Source organism: Vicugna pacos, chromosome 3, assembly GCF_048564905.1.
Source record: "Vicugna pacos chromosome 3, VicPac4, whole genome shotgun sequence".
Classification (NCBI taxonomy): domain Eukaryota; kingdom Metazoa; phylum Chordata; class Mammalia; order Artiodactyla; family Camelidae; genus Vicugna; species Vicugna pacos.
The window spans coordinates 17,285,506-17,299,726 of record NC_132989.1 but is presented as its reverse complement, the minus strand read 5'-3'; the positions used below and the strand labels follow the sequence as shown (position 1 = coordinate 17,299,726).

Genomic DNA, 14,221 nt, shown 5'->3' with positions numbered 1-14,221 from the left:
GCACAGACTGGGGGCACAACCCAACGGCCTCTGGAACCAGCGAGCGGAGTTCACGCAGCAGGGCAAGAGCAGGAACAGCAACAACCACAGAACAAAAATGAGGCCCCGCTCAATGGCCAGGGCAGGCTCTGGCCACCATGACACTGGCCACACCCCCAACCAAAGGGGTAACAGACAAAAGACATGGAAGGAAAACTTCGCGACCACACATACTTAAAAAGACCTTTGGACAAAATTATTAAGAGCACACAGTCTCCATGGGAACACATCCACATTTTTTTTTCTTTTCTAATTTTTAATTTTTTAAAATGCTTTTAATCTTTTTTAAAAATGTTTATTAATTTTTAAAAAATTTGTCTCAATTTGATTTTTCTTTGTTTCGCTCTTCTGTTATTGATTATACTGTTTTCAAATCTTTTTTCTTTAAAATATTTTTTTTTTAGTTTTATTTCCACATCCGTGTTAGATAAACAAACCCCTTCAGAACCACAGTAGATACTGATACTCCACAATCCATAGTGCCAGAGAGATATAAGTAAAATGAAGAAGCAGAGGAAAAACAAAAGGGAAAAAAATGACAGCATGGAGACTAAACAACATGCTACTAAAAAACCAATGGGTCAATGATGAAATCAAAAAAGAAGTTAAAAATACTTTGAGACAAATGACAATGAAAACACAACCACACAGAATCTATGGGATGCAGCAAAAGAAGTCCTAAGAGGGAGTTCATAGTGATACAGGCTTTGCTCAAAAAAGAACAATCTCAAATAAACAATCTAATCTGTCAGCTAAAAGAATTAGGAAAAGAAGAGCAAACAAAACCAAAAGTCAGCAGAAGGAAGGAAATAATAAAGATCAGGAAGGAAATAAAATAGAGATTTAAAAAAAAAACAAAAAATCAACCATCCTTGTGTTCCTGGGATGAAGCCAACCTGATCACGGTGTATGATCTTTTTTATGTGCTGTTGGATTCTGTTTGTTAATATTTTGTTGAGGATTTTTGCATATATGTTCATCAGTGATATTGACCTATAATTTTCTTTATTGATAGTGTCTGCCTAGTTTTGATATCAGGGTGATGGTGGCTTCATTGAATGAGTTTGGCAGTACTTCCGCCATTTCAATCTTCTAGAAGAGTTTGAGAAGGACTGGTATGAGATCTTCTTTGTATATTTGGCAGAATTCCCCTGTGAAGCCATCCAGTCCTGGACTTTTGCTTGTAGGGAGATTTTTTTATTGCTAATTCTATTTCATTTCTAGTGATTGGTTTGTTCAAGTGATCAATTTCTTCTTGATTCAGTCTTGGTGGACTGTATGTTTCCAGAAACTTGTCCATTTCTTCTAGGTTATCCATTTTGTTTCCATCTAGTTGTTCATGGTATTCATATGATATTTTGTATTTCTGTGGTATTGGTGTGATTTCTCCATTTTCCTTTCGTATTTTGTTTGTTTCTGCTCTCTCTTTTCTCTTCTTGGTGAGCTTGGCCAGAGGTTTGTCAATTTTGTTTATTCTTTCAGAAAAACAGCTCTTGGTTTGATTGTTCAACACATGCAAATCAATCAATGTGATACACCACATCCACAAAAGGGAGGACAAAAACTACATGATCATCTCAATAGATGCAGAAAAAGCATCTGATAAAATTCAGCACCCACTTATGATTTAAAAAACCCTTATCAAAGTGGGTATAGAGGGAACATATCTCCACATAATAAAAGCTATTTATGACAAACCTACAGCCAGCATAGTACTCAATGGTGAAAAACTGAAACTCTTCCCACTGAAATCTGGGACAAGACAAAGTTGTCCACTCTGACCATTTCTATTCAACATAGTCTTGGAAGTCCTAGCCACAGCAATCAGGCAAGAAAAAGAAACAAAAGGGATCCAAATTGGAAAAGAGGTAAAATTGTCACTATATGCAGATGACGTGATACTATATATAGAAAATTCTAAAATCTCCACATGAAAACTACTAGAACTAATAAAAGAATTCAGCAAGGTAGCAGGATACAAGATTAATGTACAAAAATCAGTTGCATTTCTTTACACTAATGATGAATCAACAGGGAAAGAAAGTAAAGAAACAATCCCTTTTAAAATAGCACCCAAAGTAATAAAATACCTAGGAATAAATCTAGCCAAGCAGGTGAAAGACTTATACATGGAGAACTACAAAACACTGATTAAGGAAATTAAAGAAGACTTCAAGAAATGAAAAGATATCCCATGCTCTTGGATTGGAAGAATCAATATTGTTAAAATGGTCATACTGCCCAAGGCAATCTACAGATTTAATGCAATCCCTATCAAATTACCAGGACATTTTTCACAGAATAAGAACAAGTCACATCAAAATTTATATGGAATCACAAAAGACCCAGAATTGCCAAAGCAATACTGAAGAAAAAGAATGAAGCTGGAGGAGTAACCCTCCCAGACTTCACACAATACTACAGAGCCACACACAGAGGAAAAAAAATGTGACAATGAGTATGTATATGTTCATGTATAACTGAAAAATTGTGCTCTACACTGGAATTTGACACAACATTGTAAAATGATTATAAATCAATAAAAAATGTTTAAAAATACTACAGAGCTACAATAATCAAAACAGCTTGGTATTGGTACAAAAATAGACATATGGATCAATGGAACAGAATAGAGAGCCCAGAAATGAACCCACAAACTTTTGGTCAATTAATCTTTGACAAAGGAGGCAAGAACATGCAATGGAATAAAGACAGTCTCTTCAGCAATTGGTACTGGGAAAACTAGACAGCTGCATGTAAATCAATGAAGTTGGAACACTCCCTCATACCATACACAAAAATAAACTTAAAATGGCTTAAAGACTTAAACATAAGACAAGATACAATAAACCTCCTAGAAGAAAATATAGGCAAAACATTATCTCATATACATCTCAGCAATGTTCTCCTAGGGCAGTCTACCCAAGCAATAGAAATAAAAGCAAAAAAAACAAATGGGAACTAATTAAACTTAAAAAGCTTTTGTACAGCAAAGGAAACCATAAGCAAAACAAAACAACAACCTACAGAACAGGAGAAAATATTTGCAGAAGATGAGACTGAGAAGGGCTTGACTTCCAGAATATATAAACAGCTCATACAACTTAAAAAAAAAATACCCAACCCAAAAATGGACAGAAGACCTAAACAAGCAATTATCCAATGAAGACATACAAATGACCAATAGAGACATGAAAAAATGCTCAATATCACTAAATATCAGAGAAATGCAAATCGAAACTACAATGAGGTATCACCCACCTCACACCAGTCAGAATGGCCATCATTCAAAAGTCCACAAATGATAAATGCTGGAGAGGCTGTGGAGAAAAGGGAACCCTCCTACACTGTTAGTGGGAATGCAGTTTGGTGGAAAACAGTATGGAGATTCCTCAAAAGACTAAAAACAGACTTACCACATGATCCAGCAATCCCACTTTGGGGCATATATCCAGAGGAAACCTTAGTTCAGAAAGACACCTGTACCCCAATGTTCATAGCAGCACTATCTACAATAGCCAATACATGGAAACAACCTAAATGTCCATTGAGGATGACTGGATAAAGAAGCTGTGGTATATTTATACAACAGAATACTACTCAGCAATAAAAATGATAAAATAACGCCATTTGCAGCAACATGCATGGCCCTGGAGAATGGCATTCTAAGTGAAGTAAACGAAAAAGAGAAAGACAAGTACTATATGATATCACTTATATATGGAATTGAAAAAAAAAGAAAAATGAACTTATTTACAAAACAGAAATAGACTCACAAACATAGAAAACAAACTTATGGTTACCAGTGAGGAAGAGGGTAGGAAGGGATAAAATGGGAATTCAAGATTTGCAGATACTGACTAATATATATAAAATAGATAAACAAGTTTATACTGTATAACACAGGGAACTGTATTCAATATCTTGTAGTAGCTTACAGTGAAAAAGAACATGAAAATGAATATATGTATGTTTCTGTATGACTGACGCATTGTGCTGTACACCAGAAATTAACACAACATTGTAAACTATTCCTCCACACACATACACACACACACACACACAGAACTAAGTAGCATTGTCAGCAACAGACTTCTCCTGAGCTCCTACATGAAATCCCTCATTCACTCAGCCACTTGAGAGGAGAGCTGTCACCCATCTGTTTTTCTCACTGTTGTGGACAGCATGTTTTATGAAAGTAGCTTAGGGTCATCATTAGAAGCACTCACTTTGCAGTTAGATGTGATTTGGAGTTGGGTTCAGACCTGAGACAAGTTCCCAAACATGAGGAGTCTGTTTTCCCATTTAAAAATGGCAATAATAATTATAGTACCCATCTCTGAGAGTTGTGGATATTGAAAATGCTGAGCACAGTCAAGCAACTTCAACATGATGATCAGCAAAGAATCTAAAATGTTCAATAATATTAAAAAAGAAATTTTCTTTTTTAACTAGTTAACTCTTTTAACTAGCTGAGAAATTTTCAGTTAGTTGCTATGAAGTAGGCACTGTGCTAAGCATTCCACTTAGACTATTCCATTCTCACACAAGTCTATGAGGAGGGTACCATCATACCCCCATTGTACAGGCAAAGAAACCGAGACTCAGGAAGTTTTGATTCCTTATCCAAGGTCACACCTAGGACACGTGGCAGAGCTGGGACTTCCACCCAGGATGTCTGAATTTCAAGATTCCCAGTGTGCCCAAGTCAGCCTGCCCATGAAATCGCAACACTCCCAGTGTCCCAAGGTCAGCCTGTCTATTTAATAGTTAGGGCCCTTCGTCCCAGAGAGGCTACACCACTTGAACTAGTGCCTTGTTTGAAAGGCTGAGCTGGAGTACAGTTTTAGATATCAATTATTAAAGTAACTGTGTCTCCTCTAAGGCTACACAGGGTGAAAACTTCCCAATAAAACTATCATCTGGGAGGCAGCATTTACTAGTGCATCAAGGCCATATGCACAGACTGGTTGCTAATTCTTTCTGGTGCTTCTAGCTCTGGCCTTGGGTTTCAGCATCAGACATTCTTTGATGAATTCTTAATGTTCCTTGTGAGTTGTCACGGACCCTCCCTAAACTGCCAATTCTGCTGTTGAATCTGGGACTGCATCTCTTAGGGAACTTCAGCTACAGGGTTTTATCAGCATGTTTATCATCATGTTTCCTAGAGCCAGTTTCCAAGTAGAGGGAGTTTGCGCTGTAAAACGAGTTGGAGGGAATGCCTCCCCTTATATCTATAGGTAGGCCTGTCTTCCTGATTTTTGTCCTAGTGTTGTTCCTATATCACTACTTAGGACTCCAGGTGTCGACACTGCACCAATGACCACAAAATATGTACTTTAAAATAAGAAGACACTTACAACTCTGAAATACACACACATACACACACACACACACACACACACACTCAGGAAGAAGTAAATATGGGTCTTTGCATAGGGATTCATATTGCTTCAGGAAATTTTAGCTGTAGAGGGAAGCTTGCTAATTGTAAATCAACTTATTTCACACTTTCAAAGACCAAATCAAAGAGAATTACTAACTTGCTGAGAGTCATAGATCAGAGGATCATGTGACCAATTCAATGTCAGTGACATTTCCAATCATCACCCATAGATGTGGTTGCCCAGGCCCGTGAGATCAGTTGATGAGTATGAGAGGTCAAGGTAGCCAATGTTACTATCAGTTTTCTCATTCAGGGCAGTCTTTGATTGGACCCAGTTTCTGTCTTCCACCAAGATCATTGCCAAATGATGGCATTAGTGATGTAAAGAGAGTTTGGATCATGCCATCTCTATCCTAAAAGAGCTAAACAGCAGCTGAAAACACTAATGCCTTGATGAGTTAGGTTGAGAAAGGCTGGGTTGGTTGTAAGATACTCACTGGAATTCATACATGACGTGAGTCGGTGATTACTCAGAAATGATGGGGATGGTGAAGCCTGGAGGACTCAACCCTTGTGTGAAGGGGGCTCCAGCTGAGAGCTGCCATGGAGGTTTTCAGCCCAATGTTATTGGATTGGCTGAGTTTTTGTTTGTTTTTCAGAAGGAGTCAGAGATCTGGACTATTATGTGAAAACTCCCAATTTGTTAAATGCTGTCAATCAATCCAAAGTGTGGTTGACCCAACATGGGGCAAACACATCACATCAGCATGCTGAACATGATCTTTGTGCCACCAATTTGCAAACTTCTGGCTAGAATATTTGAAATGAACAATGCCTTAGATAATATTTGGTCCATTCTTTCCATTTGATAGATTAGGAAGCAAGGCCCCAAGAAGGGAGAGAACTCACAACACAGTAAAGTTATTTTAGTTGCAGACCTAGGACTCCGAGATGACCATTTTATTTCTGATACTAGATATTCTTTTACCACCAGGCTACCTCTCATGGTGATGGTTTGGTGAGATATCTGTCTGAATTTAATGAAAGATCTTTACGGAAGTGGATTTAACTGCTAAAGTGGATGACTGAGAGAATTAGGTTGACATGGGTGAGAAAGGAAAATGTATTTCTCTTAAATTGCATGCCTTAACCACTTTCCTAAACCCTGGTGCCAAATGATGCTCCAGTTGCTATGGTAACTTTGTCAATAAGCAACATCCGCTATGAGGAAGCTGGTGCAGATCCAGTATCTAAACATCCCCAAAGATGCTCATTCCTTTCTCCTCACAACTGTGGCTCAGGAAGGTCATGGGTCTCACTCACTGGAAGGCCAGGAGGTCAGCCCACTGCTGGTACAACTTGTCTTCTTTCTAGGGTCATGTAATAGCTAATTTCTGAATTTGGTCAGCCCTTGGAGAGCATTTGGTCTAACTGCCTCACTTAAAAGCAGCAGACACTGAGGCCCAGAGTGGGCACAGCCACACAGTGAGTTCACAGTAGAATCAGAGCCAGATCCCAGAGCTCTTCCTGCGCCGCCCCAGCAGGGCCCTTCAGAGCCGAGGCCAGCCTTTGTGCTGTCTCTTCTGTGCCAGCTCGGCTGCGTGACTACAATGAACAGAGGGTGTGACATGCAGCAAATAAAGCTCCTTATTGATTGAGAGGCCACTGTAAAGATTTGTTTTCATGGACTTGGCATCAGCGGCCTGCTTCTTTCTGCGGAGAGAGACAGACAGAGACAAGAGAGGGAGATGATCCTTGCCCAGAGAATTTCCCTCAGAGAGGAATCTATTTTGAAACTGGCCAGGACCCAGGCCCTAGATGTGTATTCAACTACACGGACAGAGCCTACAGCTGTGCAGCCCTCTCTGAGTGTGTTGTCAGGAGGCTACCAGGGTGACTTAAGAAAGGCACTCAGTGTGAGTGGGTATCTCCCTCACACACCAACCACAACTTGGTGGAAAAACCTTTCTACCTAGAGTACAGATCTCAAGGATATACTCGGTTGCTTTAGAGACAGTTAACAACAAGGGGACTCCAAACTTAAATAGCAGAGAGGCTTTTATTTTTCACTTGCTACCTCCACACCTTACATATAGCTCCATGTCCGCCCACTGCTGCTGTGTTTAGTAAAGCTAGGTCCCTTCAATGTCCCCAACCTGCCAGTGAGCCCATGAAGAACAGGAACAGTGAAGGTAAATACGTCCGATGTTTGACTTCAACTTTTCCCTTCCTGCAGCAACCAGTAGAGATATCACAGTGAAACCATCATTGCGTTGATTTTGCCGGGTGTAATTCACTGAATGATTTCAATTGACAATCAAGCAAATGTATACTTGGTGAAACTGACTGTCAAAATAGTCCATCTGGTGGGAGAGAAGGAAAGGAGGTGGAAGAGAGTGGCTACACTGGACTGATTATTAAGAAGGCAGAATCTACAGGGACTCGAGGTGATCTGCAGTGCGAAAGAGGAAGGGAAGAGGGGGAGAAATCCTGGTCTATTGGTGACAGCCTGGAGGTACTCATTCTTTATTGTTCATTGGATCCTACATCCTAAGAATTTATTTGCTGAACAAAGGAAAGACATTTTTACACTCCCCAAGAAGGAAAGTGCCTGAATGGAAATCCCACTCCCTTCTACTAATCAAAGGAAACGGAGATGCCTAACATCCTTAAAAAGATAGATGTAAATATTTGTGTTAGGTACTGAGAAAATGAGAATACAGTTCTTTCTTCCCGATTGCATCCTAGCATGCCATTCAGGAATAGGATTAAAAAATAGCATAGATCAAAGCATTAGATTTTGCTCATCTGCTATCTATATACAATTATTATTTTGTAATAGTTTTATAGTATTTAATAGGCTTTAATAGATGGTTACTGTAGCCCTTTCTACTCTCTTTTTAAAAAGCTTTTGGAGGTATACTTGACTTAATAAACAGGATATATTTAGAGTATAGAATTTGATAAGTTGTGACATGTATACACCTTAAAATATCACTTTAATCAATATAATAATCTTAGCCAACACCCCCCAAATATTTCTCCTGCTTCCCTGTAACCATTTTTTCCAGCTCTTGCTTCCCACACCCCCCATCTCAGGCACCTCTGATCGGCTCACTGTCACTATTCATTAGTTTGCATTTTCTATAATCTTGTATAAATGCAACCCTATGGTACATATTCTTTTTTTTTTTCTGGCTTCCTTCACTCAACATAATTATTTTGAGATTAATCCATGTCTTTGTGTGTATCAATAGTCCATTCCTTTTTATTGCTGACTAGCATTCCATTACATGGATATACTACAGTTTGTTTTCCATTACTGGAATTTGTGTTGTTTCCAATTTTTTGTTATTACAAATAAAGCTGCTAGAAACAATCGTGTGCACGTATTTGCATGTGCTTTTGTTTCTCTTGGGTAAATGCGTAGGAATGGAATAGTTCATTATTATGGTAAGTGTATTGGTAATATTGTTAAGAAATGCCAATCTAAAGCGATTTTTTCCTAAAGTGATTGCCATCACCCACATGACCCAGAGTTCTAGCCCTTCCACATCCTCATCAGCCCACTGTAGAGGCAGATGTTTTAATTTTCGGCAGTCTACTGGGAATACAGTGGCATACTGTGTTTTAAATATGCATTTTCCTAAATAAGTATCTTTTCCTGTGCTTATTTGTAATCTATATCTTATTTTTCTCACCTTGTTCCACTGGCTAAAACCTCTTATAAAAATTTTAACAGAAGCAGTGAAATTAGACATGCTTGTCTTGTTCCTAAACTTAGGGGAAAACCTTTCAGTTTTTCACCATTTAGTATGATGTTAACTGTAGATTTTTCATTAATGGGTTTATCTGTTAAGGTTAAGGAAGTTTCATTCTATTTCTAGTTTGCTGAGAGGTTGTATCAGGAATGTTTGTTAAATGTTGTCAAGCGTTTTTTTTTTTTCTGCATCTACTAGGTGATCCATTTTTTCTTTCAATATTTTATTTATGTGGTGAATTACACTAATTGATTTCTTTAATGTTAAAGTAATCTTGCATTTGATTGTGGTACATTATCTTTCTGTATATTTTTAGATGTTAATTGCAAAAATTGTGTTTATAACTTTTGCATTTATACTCATGAGAGAAATTTGTATCAGGGACTACTGACCTCATTAGAATGAGTTGGGAATTAATTATTCACTCCTCTTCAATTTTTTGGAAAAGTGTTGCAGAACTTACCAGTAAGCCATCTGGGCTTGATGTTTTCTGTGGTTTTTAATTACAAATTCAATTTCTTTAGTAGATACAGTGTTAACCAGGTTATCTATTTTTTTCTTGAGTGGCTTTGGTGTCCTTTCATGGAATTTTTCTATTTCATCTCAGTTGTCAAATTTATTGGCATAATGTTGTTCACAATATTCTCTTATTATCCTTTTAATATCTGAAGAATCTGTAGAGGTGTACCTCTTTTATTCCTGATGATATTTTGCATCTTCTGGTTGTTGGGGTTTTTTCCCCCCGATCAATCTGGCTAGATCTTCCCCCAAAACAAGATTTTGGTGTTACTGACCTTCTGTATTATTTTTCTGTTCTATTTCATTGAGTTTTATCTTTGATCTTCATTATTTCCTTTTTTTCTGCTTACTTTGGATTTCATTTTCTTCTTTGGTTTTTTGAAGTGAAAGCTGAAGTCATTGATTTGGGACTCTTTTTCTTAATATAGCTGTCTAGTGCTATAGATTTTCTTATAAGTACTGCTTTTGTGGCATCCCACAAATTTTGATATGTTGTGTTTTCATTTCAAAATAATTTGATTTCCTTTTTAATTTTTTGACCTTTGACTTGTTTAGGTTTGTACTATTCAGCTTTGAAATACTGAAGGAATTTTCCAGAGATCTTTTCATATTGATTTCTAATTTAATTCCATTGTTGTCAAACATAACATTCTTTGTTTGATTTAAATCCTTTTAATTTTATTGAGATTGATTTTACAGCCAAGATTATAGCCTAACTTGCTAAATGTTCTAGGTGCACTGAAAAAGAAGGTATTTTCTGCTGCTGTTGAGTGGAATGTTCTATAAATGTCAATTAAGTCAAGTTGGCTTATTGTGCTGCTTAAGTCTTCTGTATCATTACTGATTTTCTGCTCTATCAGTTACTGAGAGAAATTGAAATCTCCACATATAATTGTAGGTTTGTCTTTTGCTCCTTTCTTTTTTTTTTTAATTTTTGCAGACCTGTTGTCATGCGCATTAACATATAAGACTGTTATTTCTTTCTGATAAATTGATTCCTTTATCATTAAAGATGACCTTCTTTATCCTTGGTATATACTTTGCTTTGAAATTGATTTTGATATTAACATAGTCACTCTAGCTTTCTTTTGATTAGCGTTAGTGTGGTATACATTTTCCTACCCTTTAACTTTAAACCTATTTGTGTCTTTATAGCTAAAGTTGTGTTTCTTGTAGGAAGCATCTAGTTAGATTTGGATTTTTTTTTTTAATCCTACCAGTCTGAAAATCTCTACTTTTCAGTTGGAGTGTTTATAACGTTTATATTCATTATGCTTATTGATATAGTTAGGGTGAAATCTGTAACATTATTGTTTTCTATATGTCTCTTCTGTGTTTTTGTTCCCCTTTTCCACTTCTGCCTTCTTTTGGTTTATTGGGTATTTTATGACTTCATTTCATCTAATTTTTGAGTATTGAGCCATATTTCTTAGTTTTTTTAAACATTTTTATTGATTTATACTCATTTTACAATGTTGTGTCAAATTCCAGTGTAGAGCACAATTTTTATACATGAACATGTATATAATCATTGTCATATTTTTTTCCCTGTGAGCCACCATAAGATCTTGTATATATTTCCCTGTGTTATACAGTGTAATCTTGTTTATCTATTCTACAATTTTGAAATCCCAGTCTATCTCTTCTCATATTTTTTAGTTTTGTTGTTTTAATGATTGCTATTGGACTTATGATATACATCTTTAAATTACCACAGTCTGACTTTTGGTGATTTTATACTACTTCATATATAGCATAAAAACCTTACAACACAGGCATACCCTGGAGATACTGCAGGTTCATTTCTAGACCAATGCAATAAAGAGAATATCACGATAAAGCAAGTCACATAAATGTTTGGTTTCCCAGTGCATGCAAAAGTTATGTTTACACTATACTGTGGTCTCTTAAGTGTGCAATAGCATTATGTCTGAAAAAATGTACATGCCTTAATGAAAAAATATTTTATTGCTAAAAAATGCTAACCATCATCTGAGCCTTCAGCAAGTCATAGTAGTAACATCAAAGATCACTGATCACAGATCATTATAACAAATATAATAATAAAAAGATTTAACTATGTGAGAGATATCAAAATGTGACACAGAGACAGGAAGTGAGCTAATGCTGTTAAACATTATGGAAACATGGTGCTGACAGACTTGCTTGACAAAAAATTGCCATAAACCTTCCATTTGTAAAAGAATGCAGTATCTGTGAAATGCAATAAAGCCAGCCACAATAAAATGAAGTACACCTGTGTTATATTTCCATTTCTCCCCCCAGTCTCTGTGATATTGTTCTTGTACACTTGACTTTTACATGCTACAAATATCACACTGTATTGTTATTATTTTATTTAGTCAATTCTCTTTTAAAGTAACTTAACTAATAATTAAAAAGCTTTCAGTTTTGCCATACGGTTACTGTTTCTGGTTCCCTAAATTCCTTCCTATACACCTGGTATCATTTTCCTTCTGCCTAAAGAACTTCCTTTAACATTTCTTATAGCACAGTTCTGCTGGATAGGAATTATTGTAGCTTTTGTATGTTTGAAAAGTTTTTAAACATATTTTTTTCCACTGGGTATAGAACTCTAGGTTGACATAGATTCATCTTTTCTGGACTTCAAAAATGATGCTGCATCATTTTCTACAAAATATCTCCTGTCATCTCTATTTTTGTTCTTCTGTATGTAATGCCTCCTTTTTCTTCTGGCTGCTTTAAAAATTTTTCTTTAATAGTTTTTTCTTTCTTATAGTTTAAACAGTTTATATTGTGTGTTGGTATGAGATTTTTTGGCTCAGTGTATTTATAATTTTCACCAAATTTGGAAAAATTTCAGCCATTAATTCTTCAAAGAAATTTTTCTGCCCCCATTCCTTCCCCTTTGGAGACTCCAGCTAAATATAGATTAATCCACTGGAAGCTGCAACAGTGCTTTGTTCATCCTTTAAAAGTCTTTATTTTCCCTCCATTTTATTTTGAATATTTTCTATTGCTGGGTCTTAAAGCTTACTCATTTTTTCTTCTGCAGTGTCTAATCTGCCATTTAGTTCAATTTGAGTCTATTTTTATTTCTTTCGTATCTCAACTTAATATTTGAATGCATGTAATAGAGTTATAACTGTTTTAATGTCCTTCTCCGCTAATCATCACATCTGTGTTAGTTCTGGGTTAGTTACAAATGATTAATTTTTCTCCTCGTTATGAGTTGTATTCTCCTTGATCATTGCATGCCTAGTAATTTTTTACTGGATGACAGACACTGTGAATTTTACCTTGTTGAGTACTGTATATTTTTGTTTCCCTATGAATACTTTCAGATTTTTTTCTGGGAGGCAGTTAAGTTACTTGGAAATAGTATGATCTCTTCAGATATATTAAGTGGAACCACAGCTCAGTTTAGTCTAGGGCTAATTATTGTCACTCCTGAAGCTATAACCTTCTGAGTACTTTACACACTTGTTCCATGAATGATGAAGTTTTTCAGTTCGCTGGATGGGCCCTGTGTGAGCACCAGGTGCTGTTCATCCCAACCTTCTTGGGTGGCTCCCAGTAGTTTCTTCATGTATACACTGATCACTACTCCGCTGAATAACTGATGTGGAGCCTCTAAAATTTCTGCAGTTCTCTTTCTAAACAGATCTCTTATCTCTAGTTCCTTGTCCTACAAACTTCAGCTTCCTCAGTCTGACTCTCAGCTCCATCTCCTCGACTCAGAGAATCTTCTAGGATCTGCCTGAGTTCCCCTTCTTTGCGCCATGGTCTGGAAACTCTCTCATGGTTGTAAGCTGGGGCAATTGTGGGGCTGACATCATTTTGCCCTGTCTCTCAGAGATGATTGTCCTTCGGTGTCTTAAAAATCATTGCTTCACATATCGTGCCCTTTTGCTTATTGGTTGCAGAAATGAGGGTGAACCCAGTCTCTGTTATTCCATCTTGGTCAGAAGCAGCAGTCCAATAAACTGAACAACTTTTTTTAAAGTGCTTCTCCTAGTTTGAACATCTCACTTCAGTAGATCTGCAGAGAGCACTGAACTGATATCTGGACTGAGTTTGTCTGTTCTCTCTACTATTTTTAAAGGATTAGCTATTTTATTGAATAGGATCAGTCCTTGATGAAAGAAAAAGAAAGAAAGAGAGGAAGGAAGGAGAAGGAAGGAAGGAAGGAAGGAGTAGGAATGAAGGAAGGAAGGAAGGAAGGAAGGAAGGAAGGAAGGAAGGAAGGAAGGAAGGAAGGAAAAGAAACCCACTAGGCTATGTTTACATTCTACATCCCTTTGCCCTCAAGCACTACCAGAATTATTTTCCTTGCTTATGTTTCCATCCAGTGAAAATACTGACTTGCTCTAAGAAGTTCCTGGCTTCCCACTGTGACACTCATCACCCCTGTGGCCTCTCTAATGTATCTATCCTTCATACCACTCTCTCAGACCAAGTTTTCTGCAAAAGGCAGTGTTAACCGGTGAAATCAATCATTCTAGGCCCTGAGGTACTATTTATTGCTTATAAC

General features: G+C 36.9%; 1 protein-coding gene across 4 annotated transcripts in view; it reads right to left on the bottom strand.

Moving 5' to 3' along the window:
• PPP2R2B (protein phosphatase 2 regulatory subunit Bbeta) overlaps window positions 1-14,221 on the bottom strand; it is a 619,288-nt gene that overhangs the window by 429,014 nt on the left and 176,053 nt on the right. The gene's annotated exons all lie outside the window — the stretch shown is intronic.